The 24,907-nt window shown below is 42.6% G+C and overlaps 1 protein-coding gene and 1 pseudogene across 11 annotated transcripts in view; both read left to right on the top strand.

Moving 5' to 3' along the window:
• Positions 1 to 4,014: 4,014 nt before the first annotated feature.
• Positions 4,015 to 24,907, top strand: part of LOC120856940 (SSX family member 2 interacting protein) — a 61,457-nt gene continuing 40,564 nt past the window's right edge. For 3 of the 11 annotated variants that reach the window (XM_040232436.1, XM_040232437.1, XM_040232438.1), the window contains exon 1: positions 4,022 to 4,136. The gene's annotated coding sequence lies outside the window, so the exon portion shown is untranslated. Of the gene's footprint in view, positions 4,137 to 24,907 lie in introns of all 11 variants that reach the window. The other 8 variants (XM_040232433.1, XM_040232434.1, XM_040232435.1 and 5 more) reach the window with 4 other exon arrangements.
• LOC120856547 lies at positions 4,484 to 10,989 on the top strand (annotated as a pseudogene).

The following is a 24,907-nucleotide window of genomic DNA, read 5'->3' on the forward strand; positions in this document are numbered from 1 at the left end:
TTACTGTCTTAGAAAATCAAACACATTTTGTTTTTTGACCTTTCCCTATCCACCCAAATGCAGTAACTTAGTTGGAAAAACACAGGTTTTGGCATTTTTAACATGACTCCAGAATGTGTTCATCAGATTTGGGTCTGAATAACTTTTGGACCATTCCAAAAATCAGATTTATTCTCAAAGAAAGAATTCTTTTCAAAAATTCTGTGTCTACAAATGTGATACTTTTAAGCAGCAGCATAGGAACATATATATACTTGGCCAAGGTGGTTTATTTGGAATGAAAAACATCTATTTAAAGTTTATATTTATTCACCGATAACTACTGAGTACTAATCACTAAGTACCAGGCACTGATTTAGGCACTGGGCATACATCAGTGAGGGCTTCCCAGGTGGCTCAGTGGTAGTAAAGAATCCTCCTGCCAATGCAGGAGGTGAGACTCACGTTCGATCCCTGGGTCGGAAAGATCCTCTGGAAAAGGAAATGGCAACCCACTCCAGTAGTCTTGCCTGGAAAATTCCAGGGACAGAAGAACCTGGTGGGCTACCACAAAGAGTTGGATGCGACTGAGCACACACAAAGCAGTGAACAATGAGACAAAATCTGTTCCTGCTGGGCTTGCCAAGTCACTTCAGTTGAGCCCGCCAGGCTCCCCCGTCCCTGGGATTCTCCAGGCAAGAACACTGGAGTGGGTTGCCATTTCCTTCTCCAATCCTGCTGGGCTTACATTCTAGTAAAGGGAGATGTACCAAAGAAACAAATAAAACTAAGTGAACTCTGTATTATGGTTGAAGATTATATAAGAGCAAGGGAAGAGAGCTTTAGGAGGCTGTGGTGGGGGGGGGGGTTCCAATTTTAAATAATGTTGTTAGGTTGGGCCTCACAAAGAAGATGATTTTGGTTAGATTTGAAAGGGCAGAGAGAAGTAATATAGACATTAAGGAGAAGAAACTTCAAACTGACAGTGTAAAGGTTCTGAGGTAGGAAAGTCCCGGCAAGCATGAGGAGCACTGGGGTGGCTAATGGTTGAGTAAGGGAGAGAGTTGTAGGCTACAAGATCAGAGAGATAAGGAGATGGAGGACAATAGGAAACTTGTAGCCATGGAAAGAAATTTGACTTTAACACTGACTGAAGGGAAACAAAGCAGAAAAGTGGCATGACACATTATTCTGACCACTGTGATACAGACTACAAGGAGCAAGGATGGAAGTTTTTATGTTTTTTGGAAAACAACACTACTTGATATTCAATCTCCTAATTTTGCCAGGAAAGGGTAAAGTAACCATAGTTAAACATTAAGAAACATTCCAGATCATGTCTTTCCCCTTTGTTTCCTTTAGAGCAAAGTTCTATTAGGCCCAATTCCTTTGTCCCTGGGCCCAAAGTGTCCTTAGGCCATTTTCAGGCCACAGCCAAGTTCTTTAATCTTTATCCTGATTAAAGGATAGCCAGGATCCCCTGGTGGCTCAGAGGTTAAAGTGTCTGCCTGCAATGTGGGAGACCCGGGTTCGATCCCTGGGTTGGGAAGATCGCCTGGAGAAGGAAATGGCAACCCACAAATGGCAACCCACTCTAGTATTCTTGCCTGGAGAATCCCATAGACGGAGGAGCCTGGTGGGCTACAGTCCACGGGGTCGCAAAGAGTCAGGTTACCATTCCTATATTTTCTTTGTTCATTGTTCCAGGATGTGCCACCATAGGTTGAAACATATCTTGCTAACTGGAAGATGGCCAAGGCAAAAAGTAAGGAAAAAACTTCTTAGGGGTTCTCAGAAATAAACCCCTCCCCCTGGAGTCCCTTTCCTCCACCTTCCCATTACGTTCACACCACACGCTTAGTTCCTAAAACAGTCACTGACAAAGGGGGACAGAGAAGCAAGACCTGTCTAGACTGGTGGCTTGCAGAGCATTAATCTGAGGAAGGGGAGAGGGAGTTAAGAGCTGATCTCCAAGACCCTTTCAGGGAATCTGCAAGGTCAAAACTATTTTGTTCTAATACTAAAATGTTATTTGCTTTTTTTGTTTTAAACTCCCATTCTGAGGGTACAATGGAGTTTTCCAGGGGCCACCTGAAATAGTGCAACAGATTGAATGCAGCAGATTTGAAACTCCGATTTTCTTCCATTAGGCTGGATATTACAGATATTTGCAAATTTTTAAAGTAACATCACTCTTGCTACTATTTTAGGGGGAAACATGGTTATTTTTCAGTAAAATGTACTATTTATGATAAGACATTATTTTTTAGATAAATATTTTTAGATTTGTTTTTAGTATAGTAAATATTAATACATATAACCCACATAAACAAAAGCTTTTGGGGCCCCTCAATAACTTTTAGGAATGGAAAGTGGGTCTCTAGAGCAAGACAGTAAAGCGCTGGTTTAATTTGACAGGTCTGTTTCACCCTTGCGGCCTGAGGCAGAGCCGGAACTTTTCCTAACTCACCACCTCCTGATCCAGTGGGGTGCCATTGCCTTCTCCTCTTCCTGACCCAAGCCTTCTTAAAATCCTACTCTGTAAATTGTTAGGCCACAAAAGGAAGTCTCAGACGCAGCTGATTGAATTAACCGATCTCCATGCTTCTAGCTAATAGGAGAGTAAACTCTTGCTTTTTGACAGTGAGGCAGGTAAATGGTCAAAATGAAGCTGGAAGTGTTACTTCAAAGACAAACGTCACACGAACTTGCTTCTTAAGATGGGAAGGGGTGTGGGGTTTTGAGGGGTGGGCAGTTGAAATTTCAGAACTCTTCTCGGGAGCAGGGGTAACCCCACTCTAGTCTCATCAGTTGTCTGGGTTAGCGATTAACTTTTGGTAATAATTGGCCTACCTTACCACCAGCCTGCACTGGGGCGTCTCTCTTTATAAGGAGAGCCTGTCATTCACCTATGCTTACCTGCATCAGTCCTGGCCTCCCGATAGCTTAGGCCAAAAGCAACAGGAGGGTTACCTTGGATTCTGAAGTTGTCGCCATGGCATGTTCATTTTCTCGCCTTGATCTTTCATCCAGGATTGGGGCTGGATATACGTGTGTGAACTGGAAGAAGGCACTCCTTTCTCCCTTGTTCTTCAGTTTTAACAATTCTTGTCCTTCTCTCATTGTATTTTGGTTTCAAAGTGCTCTCAGGATCCTCCTTAAAATACCAAACCTGTTTTTACTCTCTTGAGTAAATTTCTTGGCTTCACTTAAAAAAAAATCTATCCAAGTACGTCTTTGTTTTATAACTCAACTCATATGCCTGCGATTTCTCCATCTGATCTCCTTCCTTTTTCTGGAGTCTCATCTCCGCTGGAGAATTTTAGGAGCCGCCATGACCCTGGCTAACGGAGTAGCGGGCATACATTTTCTTTGCGCATATTTTGATCAGTGGGTGTGGGGCAGTTTTGCATAAACTTCTAATTCACTAATGCCTTTTCTTAGACTTCCCGCTGTCTTTCGCCTAGGTCCAATTCTTGCCCTAAATTTACATGAACTTTTCTCCTTGGCATCCTCGACTCCCAGCGCTTGAACCTCCCTTCCCCTGAGCCTGACCTAATTCTGGGTGCCGGCTGTTTGGTTTATTTCCCCACTTTTTCAAGCCCCCAGAGCTTTAGTGGGCGCTTCACTTTTGCTCGGGTGGGTGCTGGGGTTCACAGGGGCTCGGGACGTGTGCTTTGAAGCAGCCACGACCCCGCCACCCGCCCCTAGCCCCATGAAGCCCGGGGCCCCGGGCTCCGCGGGCGTGAGGAGGGGGTGGAGAGCAGGACCCAGCAGGGTGAATCACGGGGCGTAACAGGTGCCGAGAGCCGCAGCTGCGACCGCATCCCGCTCGGGCTCTAGGGATGAGGTTTTCTTTTTCTCCGGGTTTTTTTGGAGGTGCCACCGGACCAATGCAGGCCGCTGTTGTTCATCGCCTAGCAACTGGCGGAGCCAATGGGAAGCGGCTAGGCCTTGCGAACCTGCGGAGCAGGGGAGGTGGCCGCGAGGGGTGGGGCGGAGCCCGGCCTGGGGCGAGGAAGGCGGGAGCCGGAGGTGGAGGCGGGGCCGTCGGCCCGGGCTCAGCGTGCAGCCGCGCCTGTGCGGGCCCTCCGGGCTGCGCGAGCAGGTCTAGGACTCTGAGCAGTGCTTCCCCGCCACAGCCGGGGACCGTGAAGGTGAGAGCCTCACCCGGCGCCGGGATTGTGACGCGCCCGCCTGGGGAGGGGCGACGGCGCCTGCGGGGACTGGGGCAGGCGGGCGGGCGGGGGGCGGGCGCCGGCCGGGGTCGGGAGGGCGGGCGCGGAGGTGAGCCCCGGCACCTGGAGCGGCGCCCCGCTTCTCTGCGGGAGGCTCGGCGCTGCCGTTGGGGCCGTTGGAGGAGGCGGGCGAGCGTTGACCCCCGGCGGCGCCTGGAGGAGGAGGTGGGAGGTAGGTGTCGACGCGGGGACCGCTCCCGCTGATAGTCGCAGAGCGGAGCCCCAAACCCTCTCCGGGATGGAGAGAGGGTGGCGCCTGGCGCGGGATGACGAGCGACGCGGGGACGTGGGGGAGGAGGGGATGGCCAGTTTGGGGCTGCGGTGTCCGCCGAGCAGAAGCTGCGGAGCTCGCGGGCTTCGAGGTTGTTAGCTCGAGCCACAGGGGCCAGTCGTTAGGAGGAGTGGTCGGTGGCCGCTGTAGGGGAAGAGAACCCCCCTACCGTTCTGGTTAAAAGATTAGGGCAACAACTTACATCATCTCAAGGCAGGCGTGTGTGAAGATGTTTTGGTGTAGAATTCTGTAGTAAAGTACAGTAAACTGAAGTGTGAGCTTCCTGCTCTTTTTCGAGCCTGTGCTAATCGCCCAGTTACGCAAGTCACTTGGGCTAGGAAATTTCATCTGCTAAGTAATTTGTTCTCAGCACGTATAACGTGGGAATCTTTAGGTTATTACTTCCATTACTAGTTGTGATCTCCAAATTACCATTAATGGCAACATGGATAACGGTTTCTGTTGAATCTGAGACACTTGACTTTTCCCTTTTCTGGACCCCACAGTGGGGCGGCGATTAGAAGAGGCACTCCTCCCAGAGTGGTTTGGAGGTGTGAGAGGGGGACTGCCTGTAATTTAGAATTGCTGGGCTCCTCTAACAGTTCAGATTAGTGTCTAGATCTAGAGTTGGCTAGGAATGATAGGTGTCTTGGCTCAGGAGGGATTGGTTTACAGTTTAAGTAGGAGAAAATTTGGGCATCCTGGATCCTGAACGGAAAAGGTAGGTATGACTTGACACATTTAGGGGACTGAGCAAACTTCGATAGAATTAGAGATCAGGACAGAGAGAGAAAAAAAAAAAAAAAAGCCTTTAAAGTTTGCTTCATGCTCTTTTGAAATTTAGAAAAAGTTAGAGGTAGATTTATGAATTTGGATTCAGTCAGCAAAACTTAATCTGTCAAATCTCCTATCCTACAGCTATCATAACCTGCAAGTCTAGGAAGCTTCTGTTATTCATTGAAGTTAAACAAGTAAAAACTAATAACTAGTTTGATGCTCTTTTCTGCCTGCTGGCGGTGAGTTTCTCAGAATGGTTGTTTGAAGAGAGGAACAGGAATGGATAGTTAAAATGAAGGCTCTTTCAGTGACTTGCTGGGACTCTTCAGTCAAGTCATTTTATATCCTTCCTTCCCCCATCTGTACAGTGAAGATAATCATGGCCCAGGATTTAGTAACACGGGTGAAGCAGCTTGAAGATAACTGCAAAGACTTAGTTATTCTAGGATGAAATGTGAAGATCTCCTCCTAACACATTGCGCCTTGTGACAGGGCTTGTTAAAGCACATTGTGTTCGAAACATGCTGAGGCAGTATGTAAGAGAAAGAACATTAACTGTTAAGATGATGTGCCTAAGGCCTCAAGGCTGACACGTTATATTTTGGGGCTGTCTGAAAACCTCACATAGCTTCTTTTGACCAAACTAGCTATGACTCAGGTTTTATAAAAGATACTGAGTGCCTTCATTGTGGTATGCATCTATAAATAAAAAGATAAAAAAGACACTGCCCCAGAATTGTGTCGTTTTAATTCATTTTACACACTTAAGTCGGAGCACTTCCAGAGCTTTGTATGTGTGTGGTTGGATTTTTAAATTTTATTTAAAAAGGATAAACTACAATGACCAAAAGACAGATTAAAACGGAGCAATTAACAAAAATCGAATAAAATGTCAGCTTTATTTTTTATCTCCCCCCACTAAAATGTAAGTAAGTCCCACGAGGCTAGTGACTTACACCTACTTGTTTGTTGCTGTGGTGGTTTAGTCACTAAGTTGTGTCCGACTCTTGTGAGTCCATGGACTGTATAGCTTGCCCAGGCTCCTGTGTCCATGGAATTTTCCAGGCAAGAATACCACAGTGGGTTGCCATTTCCTCCAGGGGATCTTCCTGACCCAGGGATCAAACCCACGTCTCCTGCATTGACAGGCAGATTCTTTACCACTGAGCCACCAGGGAATCCCAGGTTGGTAGTTGGAAGCAGGTAACTAGGATTAGAGGTAAGGTTGGAAAACAGGGCTATGACCTTTGATTAGTAGGTGATAGAGAATCCTTAAAAAGTTTTATCCAGGGGAATTATATTTGATTTTTACTTCAGAATGATATTTCCAGCAAAATCAGCAATTTGAGTGGTCCATAGGCAATTTAAATAATATCTGAGTCAGAGTAGTACATAGCAGTTTAAGACTTTAAAAATAAGTTATTGAAGCCCCCAGGATGTTCTGAAAAGTAAAAATGATCATTCATACAACTAGCCTTTATTGAGCATCTTTCTTTTTAAAATTGTGGTATAATTGACATATAACAGTATTAGTTTCAGGTGCACAACATAATTTGATATTTGTATATCTGTGAAATGGTTACCATAGTAAGTCTAGAATCTTCTACTTTTAGGATTAGAGGAATAAATACACCAAGATAAATAATATGCACATCCGTTTTCAATCAACTTGTGATTCAGTAAGAGAAATGACAGTTATAATACAGTGCTGAAGCTGAGTGTCATTAAGAGGCATGATTATGTCAGGCCTCAGCAATGTAGGATTCTGAGATGAGAGAAGACACAAATTCTTTCAAATTAAAAGTAAGTTGAATAGATGTTAAAATGTGTCCAGTTAAACAGTCAGTGCAGTCTTACTATAACATTTACAGTTTTGGTCTATTAACCCTCACTTCTCAGGTTGCCCTCCCCACTTCTTTTGAGTGAAATTTCAGGTTTGACTACCATACTACTAGCTATGGGACCTCAGAAAGTAGTGTATCCTCTCTGTGCCTTAGTTGTCTCATTTGTAAATTAGGAAATAGTAAAACCTACTTCATAGGTTTGTGATGATTAAATGATATGTTAGTATCCAGAATGGTGCCTGGAAAAACACTTTACATCTTTTGAATACTTAACTATTTGACATAAAAATGCTGCAATTGAATAAGAACTAACTTAAAGGCAGAATTTTTTCTTTTTTGTTCTATTTGTGAGTATCAGCTAAACCCTTTACATTCAGAGAGGGTAAATATATTCTGTTAAACTAAACTTCTTGAACGAGTGATCTTTGTTTATTATCTCCTTTTATTTACTGATCATTTTTCTGAAATCTGATTTCCATTTTTACTCCTCAGCTTTGTCATAGAGTCCTTAATTACCAGACTGAACATAATATTCTATTTAGCTCCGCCCTTTCTGTGGCATTTGCTGCTGTTCCTCATTTCCTCCTCTTTAAAACTCGTTTTCCTTGGTTTTCCTAAAACCTCCCCTCACCCCTGTATTTTCATCTCCTAGATCTAGGTCACTTGCCCTCACCTCTTACATGTTGATGTTCTTGAAGGTTCTTTCTGCCCCCCCCCCCTTTTTTTCTGTATAGATTCAACTACCACATGTATGCTGATGACTCCTAAATCTGCCCTGATATCTTAATCTCCAGGCCCTAGAGTTTATCCTCATTTGAATGTCTCATGCTGCTACTGCTACTGCTAAGTCGCTTCAGTCGTGTCTGACTCTGTGCGACCCCATAGACGGCAGCCCACCAGGCTCCCCCATCGCTGGGATTCTCCAGGCAAGAACACTGGAGTGGGGTGCCATTTCCTTCTCCAATGCATGAAAGTGAAAAGGGAAAGTGAAGTCGCTCAGTTGTGTCCAACTCTTAGCGACCCCATGGACTGCAGCCCACCAGGCTTCTCCGTCCATGGGATTTTCCAGGCAAGAGTACTGGAGTGGGGTGCCATTGCCTTCTCCGGAATGTTTCATGAGGACCTGTATAAACCCAGTGAGTTCTACACTGGTGGCTCAGAGGTTGAAGCGTCTGCCTGCAATGCAGGAGACCTGGGTTCGATCCCTGGGTCGGGAAGATCCCCTGGAGAAGGAAATGGCAACCCACTCCAGTATTCTTGCCTGGAGAATCCTATGGACAGAGGAGCCTGGTGGGCTACAGTCTACGGGCTTGCAAAGAGTCGGACATGACTAAGCGACTTAACTAACTTTCTACACGGAGCTCTTTATCTTCACACACTTAACCAAACCTGCTGGTAACCTTACTCCTGTGTTCTATCTATGTGACACTAGTACCACAAACACATTTTTCCATGAGAGAATACATGCCTCCCTTTTGTATGTTTGTCACCATGTTTGTCAGCCCAGCTTCTGAAGCTTTTCTTATCTTTGCTTCATTGTCTTTATTGTCACTGGCTAATCTGGCCAGCCAGCCCCGACCATTATTGTTACGTTTGCTATAATATTTTTGTGCCAGGGCTACTGAAAATGGGACCTATTTTGTAAGCATAATGTGGGAGGAGATTTCTAGAATAATATTGTTCTAAAAGAATTCAGTTTCATGAGTGGCCAGGAGATACTTGTAATCCGAGGTGGATACCAGCCATTGCATATATATAGTCGGTCCTCTTTATCCACGGATTCAACCAACCACAGATTGAATTGAATCAATTGAATTGAACCCAGGTTGGTTGAATCTGTGACTGTGAATCCTGTGGATAAGGAGGGCTGACTGTGTTCATTGTACTGTACTATAAGGGACTTGAACATCCTCAGAGCTTGGAATCTGTGGGGGGCCCTGGGACCAACCCCTTTTGGATCCTGAAGGACGACTGTACTTTTTGCCTAATGGTAAATAGTTCAGGTTATAAAGGATAGAGTCTTGAGTTTGTCAGTCTTTTGCTAGTTGATTTTAATATGATTGTGCTTCCTTTCGAAAAGATGGAACCTTCAGCATTCTTCCACAGCCACCCTCAGAAGTATAATGGACTTGGTTCCAGTTTTGTGAATATTGCAATAAAGTGAGTCACATGAATTTTTGGTTTCCCAGTGCGTATAAAAGTTATGTTTTCACTGTATTATAGTCTTTTAAGTATGCAATAGCATTATGCCTGAAAAACAATGTGCATACCTTAATTAAAAAATACTTTTTTGCTAAAAAATACTAACCATTATCAGCGAATCCTAATCTTTCTGTAGTAGCAGTAGTGTCAAGGACCACTGACCACAGTTCACCATAACAAACACAGTAACAATGCCAAAGTTTGAAATATGGTAGGAATTAACAAAATGAGGACAGAGACACAAAGTGAGCAAATACTATTATAAAAAATGGTGCCAGTTGACTTTCTTGATGAAGCGTTGCCATAAACTTTCAATTTGTAAACACAATATCTGCAAATATCTGCACAATAACAATAAAGTGAGGTATGCCTGTATTCTGTATTCAAGCTCTAGAAATGTCCTTCTACATAGGATTAAGCATGTAATAGCAAGAAGACATTTTGGCTTCTAGTAGTTTCCAGGCACTGCTGGGAGGCTGGGACTGAATGGTCCTACACTGTGGCTGCTCGGGAGCTGGTGGCAGCATGTGAGGAGAGCCGATGGCCAGGTGGGTGAGGGTGACCAATGCTGAACCATGGAGGTATGAATAAGCAGACACCACCAATGTCAACAGCTGGCATTGAGAGGGATGCTTTGAATACGTCCACAGATAAACTCAAAACACTGTTCCTATGTGTGTGCTAAATGAGAAGTTCAAGGTGTCAGAAGCAAATAAACTTGATGGAAAGTCATCCATTAACCATCACAAAGGCAAATTTACCTTCTTATGAGTGGAGCATCAAACTAAACTGGACAGGTACCTCTGGAGTGCAGTACAAGGGCCATGTGGAGATCCTCAATTTTTCTGATGAAAATAGTGTGGATGAAATGGAGATTAGTGTGAGCTTTGCCAGAAATGAGCCAGACACAAATCTCATGGCCTTAAAGAATCAGCAGCATCCTCAAAACAGAGTTCACACAGGGTATGGTATTGCCTACAATCATGGAGAGTCAGTAGACCCAGCTGGGCAGCCAGCACTGAAAACTGAGGAGCGCAAGGCCAAATCTGCCCCTTCAGAAACCCAGATCAGAGCGCTACAGAGTTGTTTTGTTTTGCCTTTTTTTTGTTGTTGTTGTTCAGCCCTGTACCCATACTCCTGTAATGTCATGTGTTTGTGTTGAGTCAGTCAGTTGGGTCCTACTCTTTTCGACCCCGTGAACTGTAGCCTGATAGGCTCCTCTGTCTGTGGAATTCTCTAGGCAAGAGTACGGGAGTAAGTGGGTTACCATTTCCTACTCCAGGGGATCTTTCCAACCCAGGGATTAAATTTGCATTTCCTGCATTTCCGCTTCACCTGGAAAGCCCTCGTGCAATGTTAGAAGCAGAGAAAGGTGGCAAGTTTCAGCTGATTGCTGTCAGTGTCTGGAGAATTCGTTGAACTGGTCCCTGAGAAACATATTGCGATGAAGTGGAGGTTTAAATCTTGGCCAGAAGGTGGCTTTGCCACCATCACCTTGACCTTCATTGACAAGAATGGAGAGAATGAGCTGTGTTTGGAAGGCTGAGGCATTCTGCCCATGAGGAGGAGAGAATGCGGCAGGGTTGGCAGCGGTACTACATTGAGGGCATCAAACAGACCTTTGGCTATGGGGCATGCTTCTCTTAGGGCCAGCAGCGGGAGTACAGGCCGCCCAGTATCTCAGTCCAACCCTCTACTGACTGAAGCTTGGGACTCAGAGGATTGCACCATCCCGACCACTAACTTGGCGCCAGGGCCCCTTCCCTTCATGTGTACCTTGGGTTTGTGCATGCTTTCTGCTGGGTGGGAACAGAGGGTGAGTTCTCCTTTAGGTGTACCTACGCTAAATAAATGTAATTTTAAAAATGAAGGAAAAGACCTTTTAGAATTCATCATTTAATACAGTCTATCACCAGCTGTGTTAGTTTATGAAGAGATGGTCTCAAAAAATTTATATCATTTGCTCCAGATACCTGTTGAATGTCAAGAGGAGGCCAAGGTTTATGAGGCTTTGGAATCAGATACAGACATACCTCTTGAGTTTGCTTCACATTATTGTGTGTTTTAATAAATTGAAGGTTTTGGGCAACCCTGCATTGTCAGGTGTGATTAACATTTTTTAGCAATAAAGTTATTTTTTAATTAAGGCATGTTCATTGTTTTTTCAGACATAATGCTGTTATTGCACATGTAATAGACTATGTGTGTAATGTAAACATAACTATTAGATGCAGTGGGAAACCAAAAAATTCATGTGACTTGCTTTATTGCAGTAATCGGGAAGCAAACCACAGTATCTCCAAGGTGAGGCTATAAGCTAGTTTTATTCTTAACCTTCCAGGTTAAAGAGCTAAGTTTTCCTTTCTGTCTTTCAGGTGTGCAACTGGCTAAGTTATCTTACCTCCCTGAGTTTCATATTCTTCCATCAAGAAAGTAGCATTGTATTTACTCCTTCCTAGGGCCGTGGTAAGGCTGAGTGACATGGCTGGTGAACACATTTGGCAGGTAGTAAAAGCTAAGAGCAGTATTTCTTCACACCTACCAGCTTCACATAGTTATCTGAAAGTTATAGTTATCAGAAGTTCTTCAGTCCCTGTCCATGATCCTTGGCAAATTTCTGGATGGCTTCACGGATCCTCTGAAACTGTGGCCAAAACTGCCTGTTTTTCTACTTTTAAGTTGGCTAAGAAGTCCAAATAAGATTTAAAAAATAATTGCCATTTATTGGTATTTCATTCTCACTTAGCTCACTTTCAGGTTTACAAAGTTAGATCAGTGTGGGTTTTTTTTTTTTTTTTTCTTAATCCTCTCTTAAGAATGATTGCTGCTATTCCTAGCTCTGCCCTGGAAGAATGTGGGAGACCTGGGTTCAGTCCCTGTGTTGGGAAGATCCCTTGGAGAAGGGAAAGGTTACCCACTCCTGTATTCTGGCCTGGAGAACTCCATGGACTGTACAGTCCTTGGGGTCGCAAAGAGTGAGACATGACTGAGTGACTTTCACTTTCAGACTGACTCTTAAGTGTTCTTGATTCAAACATCTAATCACTTTCCTGCTTCTCTAAGCTGGAAGACTTAGAGATGATCAAGACTCCATTGAAATCTTTACTAAGTTGCAGCATGACTGAAGTGTTGATTCTGGTCTGTCACAGTATTAAAGTCACATGAAAGTGAAGTCACTCAGTCGTGTCCAACTCTTCATGACCCCATGGACTATATCCTACCAGGCTTCTCTGTCCATGGAATTTTCCAGGCAAGAGTACGGGAGTGGGTTGCCATTTCCTTCTCCAGGGGATCTTCCCGACACAGGGATTGAACCCGGGTCTCCCACACTGAAGGCAGATGCTTTACCCTCTGAGCCACCAGGGAAGCCATTAAAGTAGCATACATCACATTAATACACCATCAAACTTAGTTGACGTTCATTCAGCAAACTTTATTGGATTCCATATTGACTGAGAGTCAGTTATGATACCTATACCAAAACAACTACAGTACAGTCACTCGGTCGTGTCTGACTCTTTGACTCCATGAACTGCAGAATGCCAGGCCTCCCTGTCCATGACCAACTCCGGGAGCTTACTAAAACTCATGTCCATCGAGTCGGTGATACCATCTAACCATCTTATCCTCTGTCGTCCCTTCTCCTCCTGCCTTCAGTCTTTCCCAGCATCAGGGTCTTTTCCAGTGAAGTCAGTTCTTTGCATCAGGTAGCCGAGTATTGGAGCTTAAACTTGCAGCATCAGTCCTTCCAATGAATATTCAGGACTGATATCCTTTAGGATGGACTAGTTGGATCTCCTTGCAGTCCAGGGGATTCTCAAGAGTCTTTTCTAACACCACAGTTCAAAAGCATCAGTTCTTTGGTGCTAAGCTTTCTTTATAGTCCAACTCTCACATCCATACCTGACTACTGGAAAAACCATAGTCTTGACTAGATGGACCTTTGTGGGCAAAGTAATGTCTCTGCTTTTTAATATGCTGTCTAGGTTGGTCATAGCTTTTCTTCCAAGGAGCAACCGTCTTTTACTTTCATTTCTGCAGTCACCATCTACAGTGATTTTTGGAGCTCCCCAAAATAAAAGTCTCTCACTGTTTCCATTGTTTCCCCGTCTGTTTGCCATACCAAAGCAAGGGTACAGGCAATATATTGACAGGTCTGCTGGCCAGGAATGCAGCTTAGGTGGTGGGAGAGAAAGAGTTATTACAGTTGGTTCTGTACTGCAGAGTTAATGCAAAGTGTTCTGCAAAGCCATTCAGAGAAAGCCTGGAGAAGGGCTGTATATTCACTAGATTTTTTTTCAGAATTTTTTTTTGTGTTGCTATTTAATATTTTGTATGCTTCTATATAGTTATTCAATTGGAATAATACTATTGGATTATAATTTAGTCTCAAGGAGAGGTGTTAGAAAGCAAGAACCTCTATGTGTGTCAGATTTGAGAAAGCAACTCACAAATTGTGTATTCCTTCCTCTCCTACAATATAGTAGGGTGTAGGGTGTGTAGTTGAAAGTTGAAGAGAGTGAAAAGTTAGCTTAAAGCTCAACATTCAGAAAAGATCATGGCATCCGGTCCCATCAGTTCAGTTCAGTGGCTCAGTTGTGTCTGACTCTTTGCAACCCCATGAATCGCAGCACACCAGGCCTCCCTGTCTATCACCAACTCCTGGAGTTCACTTAGACTCACATCCATCGAGTCAGTGATGCCATCCAGCCATCTCATCCTCTGTCGTCCCCTTCTCCTCCTGCCCCCAATTCCTCCCAGCATCAGCGTCTTTTCCAATGAGTCAACTCTTGGCATGAGGTGGCCAAAGTACTGGAGTTTCAGCTTTAGCATCATTCCTTCCAAAGAAATCCCAGGATTGATCTCCTTCAGAATGGACTGGTTAGATCTCCTTGCAGTCCAAGGGACTCTCAAGAGTCTTCTCCAACACCACAGTTCAAAAGCATCAATTCTTCAGCGCTCAGCCTTCTTCACAGTCCAACTCTCACATCCATACATGACCACTGGAAAAACCATAGCCTTGACTAGACGGACCTTAATCAGCAAAGTAATGTCTCTGCTTTTGAATATGCTATCTAGGTTGGTTGTAACTTTTCTTCCAAGGAGTAAGTGTCTTTTAATTTCATGGTGCATCACTTCATGGCAAATAGATGGGAAAACAGTGGAAACAGTGGGTGACTTTATTTTGGGGGGCTCCAGAATGACTACAGATGGTGATTGCACCCATGAAATTAAAAGATGCTTACTCCTTGGAAGGAAAGTTATGACCAACCTAGACAGCATATTTAAAAGCAGAGACATTATTTTGCCAACAAAGGTCCATCTAGTCAAGGCTATGGTTTTTCCAGTGGTCATGTATGGATGTGAGAGTTGGACTATAAAGAAAGCTGAGCACCAAAGAATTGATGCTTTTGAGCTGTGGTGTTGGAGAAGGCTCTTGAGAGTCCCTTGGACTGCAAGGAGATCCAACCAGTCCATCCTAGAGGAGATCAGTCCTGGGTATTCATTGATGTTGAAGCTGAAACTCCAATACTTTGGGCACCTGATGCGAAGAGCTGACTCATTTGAAAAGACCCTGATGCTGGGAAAGATTGAAGGTAGGAGGAGAAGGGGATGACAGAGGATGAGATGGCTGGATGACATCACTGACTCAATGGACATGGGTTTGGGTGAACTCCAGGAGTTGGTGATGGACAGGGAGGCCTGGTGTGCTGCAGTTAGGGGGTCGCAAAGGGTCAGACATGACTGGGCGACTGAACTGAACTGAGGGTGTGTAGTTAAATGTGCTGGACTCTTATGCTTTGCTTCTTGACTTCATCATATTCTAGATGTGTGACCTTGGGTAAGAAAGCTTGCTGGACCTTTTTCCTCATCTCTGATAGGGGCAATTGACTGAGTTATTGTGAAATTTAAGCAGTTAATACATGTAAAATGATTTCAGTTTACTTGTTTCAAATAAGTGGTTTATACTTAATTTATTCTTAGGTAGAATCTTGTTTGATTGTGAAGACAGCGTGTGCATATTCTGCTTAAAAATGTGAGAAAATTTTGATATAAATAGCTGTACTCGATTCTATAATAGGTCCCATGAGAAATGTAAAAATCGTAGATAGTAGAATGGAAAAGTCTTTAAACTCCTAATTTTACCCATGTGGTAACTGAAGACCAAAGAAATGATCCCTTGCTCAGGGTTGCACAGTGTGGAAGTGGCTCTGGGAACCGTGGCCCTTGACTCTCGTCTGGTGCTTTTTCAGTGCCTTGTGCAGCTTCCCTGAGGGGACAGTGCCCTGAAAAAGATGAGTTTATTTGAAGAGCTAAGACCAAAACAGATGAAAACGTGAGCAATAAGAAGTCATTGTATAATGAAATACCAGATGGTGTGGCATAGACTCTAAGGACATACCCGTCTAACTTCATCAGCTGCTCTCTTGAAGCAGAGAAATGCATCGTACTAGTTGCTTGAGTCCTAGAAGGTTGGTAGATTAAGAGCATTTTTTTTTTTGAGAAGAATATCAATAGTTATAAACCAAAGTCAACCTCCGTCTTCTTTCTCCCTACTGAGTTTAGATTGTAATTGATCTGGAGGAAGAGTCCATCTTTGCCAGGCCAGCCAGTACTCTTGTGTTTTTGCTCTTCACATCAGTGCAAGGCAGACCTTCCTCCCTGGTGGGCTGGTTCCCCACAGACATGCTCTGACATGGCCAGGGTCAGTGTGAAGAGTGCAGCACCGTTGCTCACTTGTATATCTGATCATGAGGAGTGGGTAGGTTCTGGAAGTGTCATTGATTGATGGGGAGCATTTGTCATTTGTCTACATTGCTGTATTCACTAAAAGGCAGCGGTGTTCCTGTCTGGGATTAAAGTGCATCCATACCATCTCATTAACCGTGCATGAATCCACTGCCTCTAAAAATGTTGCAGAACAGTACATGCCTTAGAATATCCAGCTGTATAAAGGTGTGCTGTAGAAGTGAAAACACTGGCCTCACTATACCCAGGCATCCCATTCCCCAGGGCCGTCTTCACTAACAGTTCGTAACCTTTCCATACTGTTCTCTTAGATGTATTTAGATAATTAGCAAAAAATGGTAGTCAAAATATTGTTTTTCATCACTTTTTTTTCACACTATATGTAAATCTATGTTATTAATCCCAGAGTACCCCTTCTTTTGACTATACCATATATATTGATTTTTAACTATTTCTCTATTGATACTTATTTATTCATTCATTGATTCATTTGGCTGCATCATGGGGCTTGTGGGATCTTAATTCCCGAATCAGGGCCCCCTGCAGTGGTGGCATGGAGTCCTAACCACTGGACCACCAGGGAATTCCCTCCTTATTAATATTTAAATTTTCTCAAATTTCTTGCCATTAAAAATAAAGCTATAGTCAACAGTGTTCTTATATGTCATGCTTGCTAACTTGTATGATTGAATATGCAGTAATAGATGCCTAGAAGTATAGTTGATTAGCAGAAAGGCTTATGCATGTCAAATTTTTGTGGACTGCTGGGTTGCCATCTAAAACTGCAAACTACTGACCTCTGGTAAAGTTCTATTTCACTTACATAATTGACTGTGTGAATAACTCTGGGACATTTGCATATTTCTAATCAATTTTTGCTCTTCAGGGCCGCTTAACTGATTAGTCTGAAGATAAGTGTTTTATATTTTTTATGAGTCATGCCATTCTGCTTTTAGTTTTGGTGAGTTTTGGTGCTACTCTCTCCCATTTTCTCTGCTTATCTCTGTAATTGCCTTTTTAAAATGTGGATTTTATTTCTCATATGAAAAATGCATTCACTTATAGAAAATTTGGAAGGCGCAAAAAAAGGGATTATTCATAATACCTTTGTGTGTGAAAATACGTTGTGAAGGGGATGGATGTCCTGCCCTTGTCCTTCTCTTTTCTACTCCCAGGTTGGTCTTGGTCTTGTCTTCTAATTTTTTCTGTTCTTATACAAACGTTACAGAGCAAAACTTATATGTGTATATACATTCGTATATTGTTGTTTCAATCGCGGCACCAGGCTTCCCTGTCCTTCATTGTCTCTTGGAATTTGCTCAAACTCACGTCCATCCAACCGTCTCATCCTCTGTCATCCCCTTCTCCTTTTATCTTCAGTCTTTCCCAGCCTCAGGGTCTTTTCCAATGTGTCAGCTCTTCATATCAGGTGGCCAAAGTATTGGAGCTTCAGCATCAGTCCTTGAGGTGAATATTCAGGGTTGATTTCCTTTGGGATTGACTGGTTTGATCTTACAAGAGTCCAAGGGACTCTCAAGATGAGTCTTCTCCAACATCATAGTTCAGTTCAGTCGCTCAGTTGTATCCGACTCCTTGCAACCCCATGGAACCACAGCATACCGGGCCTCCCTGTGCATCACCAACTCCCTGAGTTCATCCAAACCCATGTCCATTGAGTTGGTGATGCCATCCAACCATCTCATCCTCTGTTGTCCCCTTTTCCTGCCCTCAATCTTTCCCAACATCAGGATCTTTTCAAATGAGTCAGCTCTTCTCATGAGGTGGCCAAATTGGAATTTCAGCTTCAACATCAGTCCTGCCAATGAACACCCAGGACTGATCTCCTTTAGGATGGACTGGTTGGATCTCCTTGCAGTCCAGGGGACTCTCAAGAGTCTTCTCCAACACCACAGTTCAAAAGCATCAATTCTTTGGTGCTCAACCTTTATGGTCAACTCTCAACATCCATACATGACTACTGGAAATACCTTGCTTTAACTGTATGGACCTTTGTTGGCAAAGTGATGTCTCTGCTTTTCAACATGCTATTTAGGTTTTTCATGGCATTTTGTCCAAGGAGTAAGTGTTTTTTAATTTCGTGGCTATAGTCACCATCAGCAGTGATTTTGGAGCCCAAGAAAATAAAATTTGCCACTGTTTCCACTTTTACCCCATCTATTTTCCATGAAGTGATGGGACCAGATGCCGTGATCTTAGTTTTTTGAGTGTTGAGTTTTAAGCCAGCTTTTTCACTCTCTTCTTTCACCTTCATCAAAAGGCTCTTTTTAGTTCTTCACTTTCTGCCATTAGGTTGGTATTATCTGAATATCTGAGGTTGTTGATATTTCTGCTGGCAGTCTTGATTCCAGCTTGTGATTCATCCAGCCTGGCATTTCTTATAATGTACTCTGCATAGAAGTTAAGTAAGCAGGGTGACAATATGTAGCCTTGATGTACTCCTTTCCCAATTTTGAACCAGTCTTTTGTTCCATGTTCATCTCTAACTTGCTTCCTGATCCACATACAGGTTTCTCAAGAGGCAGGTCAGGTGGTCTGGTATTCCCATTTCTTTCAGAATTTTTCACAGTTAGTTGTGATCCACATAGTCAAAGGCTTTAGCCTCGTCAGTGAAGCAGTAGATGTTTTTCCTAAATTCCCTTGCCTTTTCTTTAATCTGACAGATTTTGCTGTTTGATATCTGGTTCCTCTGCCTTTTCTAAATCCAGCTTGTATATTGGGAATTTCTTTGTTCACGTACTGTTGAAGCCTAGCTTGAAGGATTTTGAGCATTACCTTGCTGGCATGTGAAATGAGCACAATTGTATAGTAGTTTGAACATTCTTTAGATTTTTTAAAAAGACCAAATAAGATCATGTTATTGTCCTGCAGCCTTTTTTTTAAACTTATAAAATATTATGGAAATACGTCAAATTAGTAAAACATCTAATAGCTAACATTTATTGAGCACTTACAATATACCCAAGACCCTGTTTTAAGTCCTTTGCATGAATATACTTATTTAATAAAGTTATAAGTAAATTTAAAGCTAAGTTTATTACTTAACCATAATTATTTAATTTGGATTTTTTATCATAATCCTTTGAGGTAAAGACTGGTTTTACTCTCCTTTTGCAGATAAAGAAAATGAGGTCCAGATATTTCTGTTCAGAGCCACTTACCTTGTAAGTGCTGGTACTGAGTTTGAAACCAGGTGGTCTGACTTTGGACCCTGTGCTTTAAGTACTGTTTCTCATACTGCGTCAGTGTCTGGGTCAAGGTGTTTATAAGGGATTTGATGTAGCTTCCTGCTCCCTAAGCTGCTAAGAGGGTAGCTTTCTAATGGAAGATTCTGACTTGGAGTTTCATGGCAATGGTCTCCCTCAGCTCAAAAGGATACACGTGAAAAATTTTCCTGCAGTTTGTGTCTGTACACTGTTTTGTGCAGTTTTGCCCAAATGCTCTAATGAGCGGTGGTAGCAGGTACTGTTCTTGGGCCTCTCATCCATGAAGCAGCAACCTGGGCTCTGAAGTGTGGAGTGGGCAATAGCCTCCGATTCTGCCACTTGCCAGCTGTGTGACCTTGGGCAAATTCCCTAGCTTTTCTGTACTTCATGTCCCTTATCACTGAAAAGGGAAATAATGTGATGACTCAGGATTGTTGTGAAGGTTGCCTTCATAAATTTTTATAGCATTTAGAACAGCACCTGACATGTGTTTGTTAGGTCAGTTCCCTAGGTATTCGGTACTGAGTTTTTACCACTTATGTCACTAAATACCCATAACCACCCTGCAAAGTAGGTAGTGTCACCCTGTTTTCTGGGTGAGGAAACCAGCTGAGAGACTTGGTCAGGATATGACCTGTCTGCCCAGGCCTGCGAGGCTCACAGTATTCGTACCGTGTCCCCAACTGTAGGTCCTCAGAACCACAAACTCAGCAACAAGGTGGGTGATTAAAAGGTATCAGATTTTGAGTTTCAGCCATTCAGATATATATTAAAATTTAATTTATGGAGAAGAATTTATTTCTATGGAAAAATCTATACTATTATGCCACTCAGATGAAATCATTTAGATCTTAAATTTGTAAAAAGTAGATTCTAAGAGGTTGAATTTAGTATTTATCTGTACTGATAGGCATATCTGAATAGTTGTATGTGAGGTAACAGGTATTAATAATTGAATTGAAAGCTATAGTTTACTTTGGAATAAAATCATAGTAGAACATAGTATTTTTCCATGTAATCATAAAGTATTTGGTTTTTGAGAGTAATAGCACTTATTAAAGTATGCAGATAACTAAATTCTAAAGTTTTATGGCTGAATTTGTAAGGACTAATGTTTAAAGACTTTAAGAATTTTATTTTCTTAACCCAAAGTTGGGTAACTCTAACTTTGTGAGATTTTAGCAAAGACTTTAGTTGGTTATTTGTGGAAAATCCTGTGTAATGTTTAGAAGTCCAGATAGTATCATGTTACTACCTTCCTCTATAATGAAAAAAGCAGTTTAATCTGACACTTGATTGAAGTTTGTCTTAGAACTCTGATTAGGTAGGCAGTGTGCCTTCTCAAGTTTGAATTTCCAGTGAACTTGAAAAGAACAGTTAAAATAGTGTACTGTGTGAAGGAAATCTTGTAATCTAAACATCACTTAGGTTTCTGCCAAGCTCTCTTTCCGTGGGTAGAGGAGAGATTTGGGAGATGATGAAGAGTAGTTCTTTTCTCTAAAGGACTCACATCTTGTGCTTCTCTTCCATTGCTGTTTTTGTTTATCCACTTTTGCTTGCTGGAATGAATGTGCTAATTTATTATCAGTTATTTACTTGGGTATTCATTGATTATTCTATTAAAATGGGAGGTGGGTACAGAAGTGGAGAATGTGACTCAGGAGTCTAGATGGAAAAGTGAAATAAACTAGAAGGACCCAGAGAATAGAGTTCCTTGGAGTATGTGATGGTGGGTTATCTGGGCTTTGAAGAAATGTTATTTTGGGGGCGAGTGAAAGAAGAAAGCACAAGTGGAGCACACAGGCCGAAGTGAGTGTGCCAGATGTGGGACTAGGTTCATGTAATAAATGTCTGCTTGAGCACCTGCTGTGTTTCAGGAACTGTTGGATACAAAGATGAATACATTTCTCACCCTAGTTTAGAAGTAGATAAACTAGTAAACTAAAAGTGTATGAAATGATTAGTTGTAATACTGCATGGTATCATTGTCATAAACCTGATGAGTTGCTTTTGTTGTGCCTGGTATCACTTTAGTTATGTTTCAGCAGGAAACATAATTATGGAAGGGACTCAAAAATTTAATACATATATGTGTATATAAACTTGTGTTATCTATTGCTGCATACATAACACATTACTCCAGAATTTAGCAGCTTAAAATAAGTCATTTATCTCCAAGCTTTTGTCCATTGGGAATCTGGGTGCCACTTAGCTGGGTGCCTCTGGCCCAGGGTCTCTCACTAGGCTGCTGTAGGTGTTGGCCAAGGCGGCAGGCATGTCAAGGCTTCACCGGGGAGGATCTACTTCCAGACTTGCTCGCGTGGCTCCTGGCTGGCCTCGAGCCCTCACTGACTGTTGGCTGGAGGATTGGTTCATTGCCACATTTGCCTTTCATGGGGCTGCTTGCAACAGGACAGCTGTGACAGCTTGCTTTCCTCGGAAAGAGGGATCCAAGATACCTTGAGTGAGTGAAAGTGTGAAAGTGTTAGTCGCTCAGTTGCGTCTGACTCTTTGAGACCCTGTGGACTGTAGTGAGCCAGGTTCCTCTGTCCTTCGAATTTCCCAGGCAAGAACACTGGAGTGGGTAGCCATTCTCTTCTCCAGGCGAATCTTCCCAACCCAGCGATCAAAGCCAATTTGTACTGCAGGCAAATTCTTTACCATCTGAGCCACCAGGAATGACCCCACATGTAAGGCATGACCTTTTTTATAACCTAATGAAAGTAAAATCCAATCACTTCTGCTTTATTCTGTTTATTAGAAGCTAGTCATTAAATACAGCCCACAATGAAGGAACAGAATAATCTAAAGGAACAGAATGATCTACCGGCTGCCTACCCCAAAATTCTATAAGTGGTTGATATATATTGTGCAACCCTGAGTCTTTGGGGAAGAAGGAAGAAGAATCAGGCAAGGAACATTTCTATTGGAAGAGACACATGTAATTAACCTAGAACCACAAATGTTCTTGCTAAAGACCCATAAACTTGTATTTGATGATGTCTTAATATTTTAGGGATAAATGGTAAAATGACTTACTTTCACCCTCATTAAACTTTTTGTGGAACTGATCTCATTTCTAGGCATTGTCTTTATGCCTTTTTAAAGCAGTGTTCATAAATGAGTAAAAAGCTATTATTGGTAGCACAGCAGGGGAGAAGTTCAGAAGTGTATCTCAATTTAAATAGTAGGTAAGATCCTTTAAGAATTGTGTGTTCTGAGTGGGATCACTTAAAATGAATTAGAGGTACTCAGTCTTTTAAAGAACCTTGATGAAAGTCTTTCATTATATTCTACTTTTAACAGAGAGAGATTAATCAAAGGATTTGTGTGTACAGTGTTGAAAGACTGAATGGTAGAGTGAAAAGAGCACCAGTTTAAAGATGGAGATTTGTGTCTAGGCTTCAAGAGTCAGACGCAACTGAGCAACTGAACTGAACTTCACAACCCATTACAAGCGTGACCGCAGGCAGTCCTGTTGACTTCTTTGACCCCGAGTTTCCTATCTGTAATGTAGATAAATACATATGAAAGAAAATAATTTGACATGAAGAGTGATAGATTTCTTTTTGGAAACTTACTAAAATCCTCATTTTCTTTCAGAAACTGTAAATCGTTATGTTCAACTGTCTCAGTTCAGTTGAGTCGCTCAGTCATGTCCTACTCTGTGACCCCATGAACCACAGTGTGCCACACATCCCTGTCCATCACCAACTGCCGGAGTCTACCCAAAGCCATGTCCATCGAGTCAGTGATGCCACCCAACCATCTCATCCTCTGTTATCCCCTTCTCCTCCTACCCGCAATCTTTCCCAGCATCAGGGTCTTTTCAGATGAGTCAGCTCTTCACATCAGGGGCCCAAAGTATTGGAGTTTCAGCTTCAATATCAGTCCTTCCAATGAACACCCAGGACTGATCTCCTTTAGGATGGACTGGTTGGATCTCCTTGCAGTCCAAGGGACTCTCAAGAGCCTTCTCCAAAACCACAGCTCAAAAGCATCAATTCTTTGGTGCTCAGCTTTCTTTATAGTCCAACTCTCACATCCATTCATGACTACTGGAAAAACCATAGCCTTGACTAGACAGACCTTTGTTGGCAAAGTCATGTTTCTGCTTTTTAATATGCTATCTCATTGCTTCTCAGTTTTCTGCCAGGATTCTAACCTAAAAAATGGCTACCTGATAATTCTTGACTTTAGCGTAATCCACCCAGAAAAGACCAGATTACCCTTGCTTATTTTACACTGAGGTATATTGCATTGTACTTGGGTCCTATAGCAACATAGATGGATGCCAAAGTAGTTCTTCAGATATAGTGAGATAACATTTTTACTGAAGTTTGCAATTTTACTGCAGTTAGTAAGGTTTTCTCTTATGAAGATTTATTGGAATGTACATTGAGGAGTACTTGAAATGTGAAAGTTTATTATGTGCCTATATATATGTTATTCACTAGGAAGGAACAAAACTATGTCTTTCTGATGTGTAGGAGAAAAAATTGTTACTTATGGGTTACTTTATAGATTTTTTTCTTTATTTCATGACTGTTCCCATCCATCTTAAATGAATGAAGTATCTTTCACCAGATATTGAATTCTTAATCCTTATGTCTTGCTCATAAAATTCATTCATGATTTTGGGAATTTGGGCAGCTACTCTAATCCATGGTATATAAAGAGAATTGGGGGTTACAGATTCAGTTCAGTTCAGTTGCTCAATCATGTCAGACTTTTTGCTACCCCATGAACTGCAGAACGCCAGGCTTACCTGTCTGACACCAACTCGTGGAGATTGCTCAAACTCATGTCCATAGAGTCAGTGATGCCATCCAACCATCTCATCCTCTGTCATCTCCGTCTGCTATCTTCAATCTTTCCCAGCATCAGGGTCTTTTCCAGTGAGTCAGTTCTTCATATCAGGTGGCCAGAGTATTGGAGTTTCAGCTTCAGCAAAAGTCCTTCCAGTGAATATTCAGGACTGATTTACTTTAGGATGGACTGGTTGAATCTCCTTGCAGAGTCCAAGGGACTCTCAAGAGTCTTCTCCAACACCACAGTTCAAAAGCATCAGTTCTTTGGCACTCAACTTTGTTGATGGTCCAGCTCTCACATCCCTACATGACTATTGGAAAAACCATAGCTTTGACTAGATAGATGTTTGTCGGCAAAGTAATGGCTCTGCTTTTTAATATGCTGTCTAAGGTTGGTCATAGCTTTACTTCCAAGGAGCAAGCGGTCTTTTAATTTCATGGCTGCAGTCACCATCTGCAGTGATTTTTGAGCCCCCAAAATAAAGTCTGTCACTTATTTCCATTGTTTCTCCATCTGTGCCATGAACTGATGGGACTGGATACCAAGCCAACTTTTTCACTCTCTTCTTTCACCTTCATCAAGAGGCTCATTACTTCCTCTTTACTTTCTGCCATAAGGGTGGTGTTATCTGCATATCTGAGGTTGTTGATGTTTCTGCTGGCAATCTTGATTCCAGCTTGTGCTTCATCCATCCTGGCATTTCACATATACTCTGCATATAATTGGCTTCCCTGGTGGCTCAGAGGTTAAAGCGCCTGCCTGCAATGAAGGAGACCTGGGTTCGATCCCTGGGTCAGGAAGATCCCCTGG

The sequence above is a fragment of the Oryx dammah genome, unplaced genomic scaffold (assembly GCF_014754425.2).
Source record: "Oryx dammah isolate SB20612 unplaced genomic scaffold, SCBI_Odam_1.1 HiC_scaffold_28, whole genome shotgun sequence".
Taxonomy (NCBI): Eukaryota; Metazoa; Chordata; class Mammalia; order Artiodactyla; family Bovidae; genus Oryx; species Oryx dammah.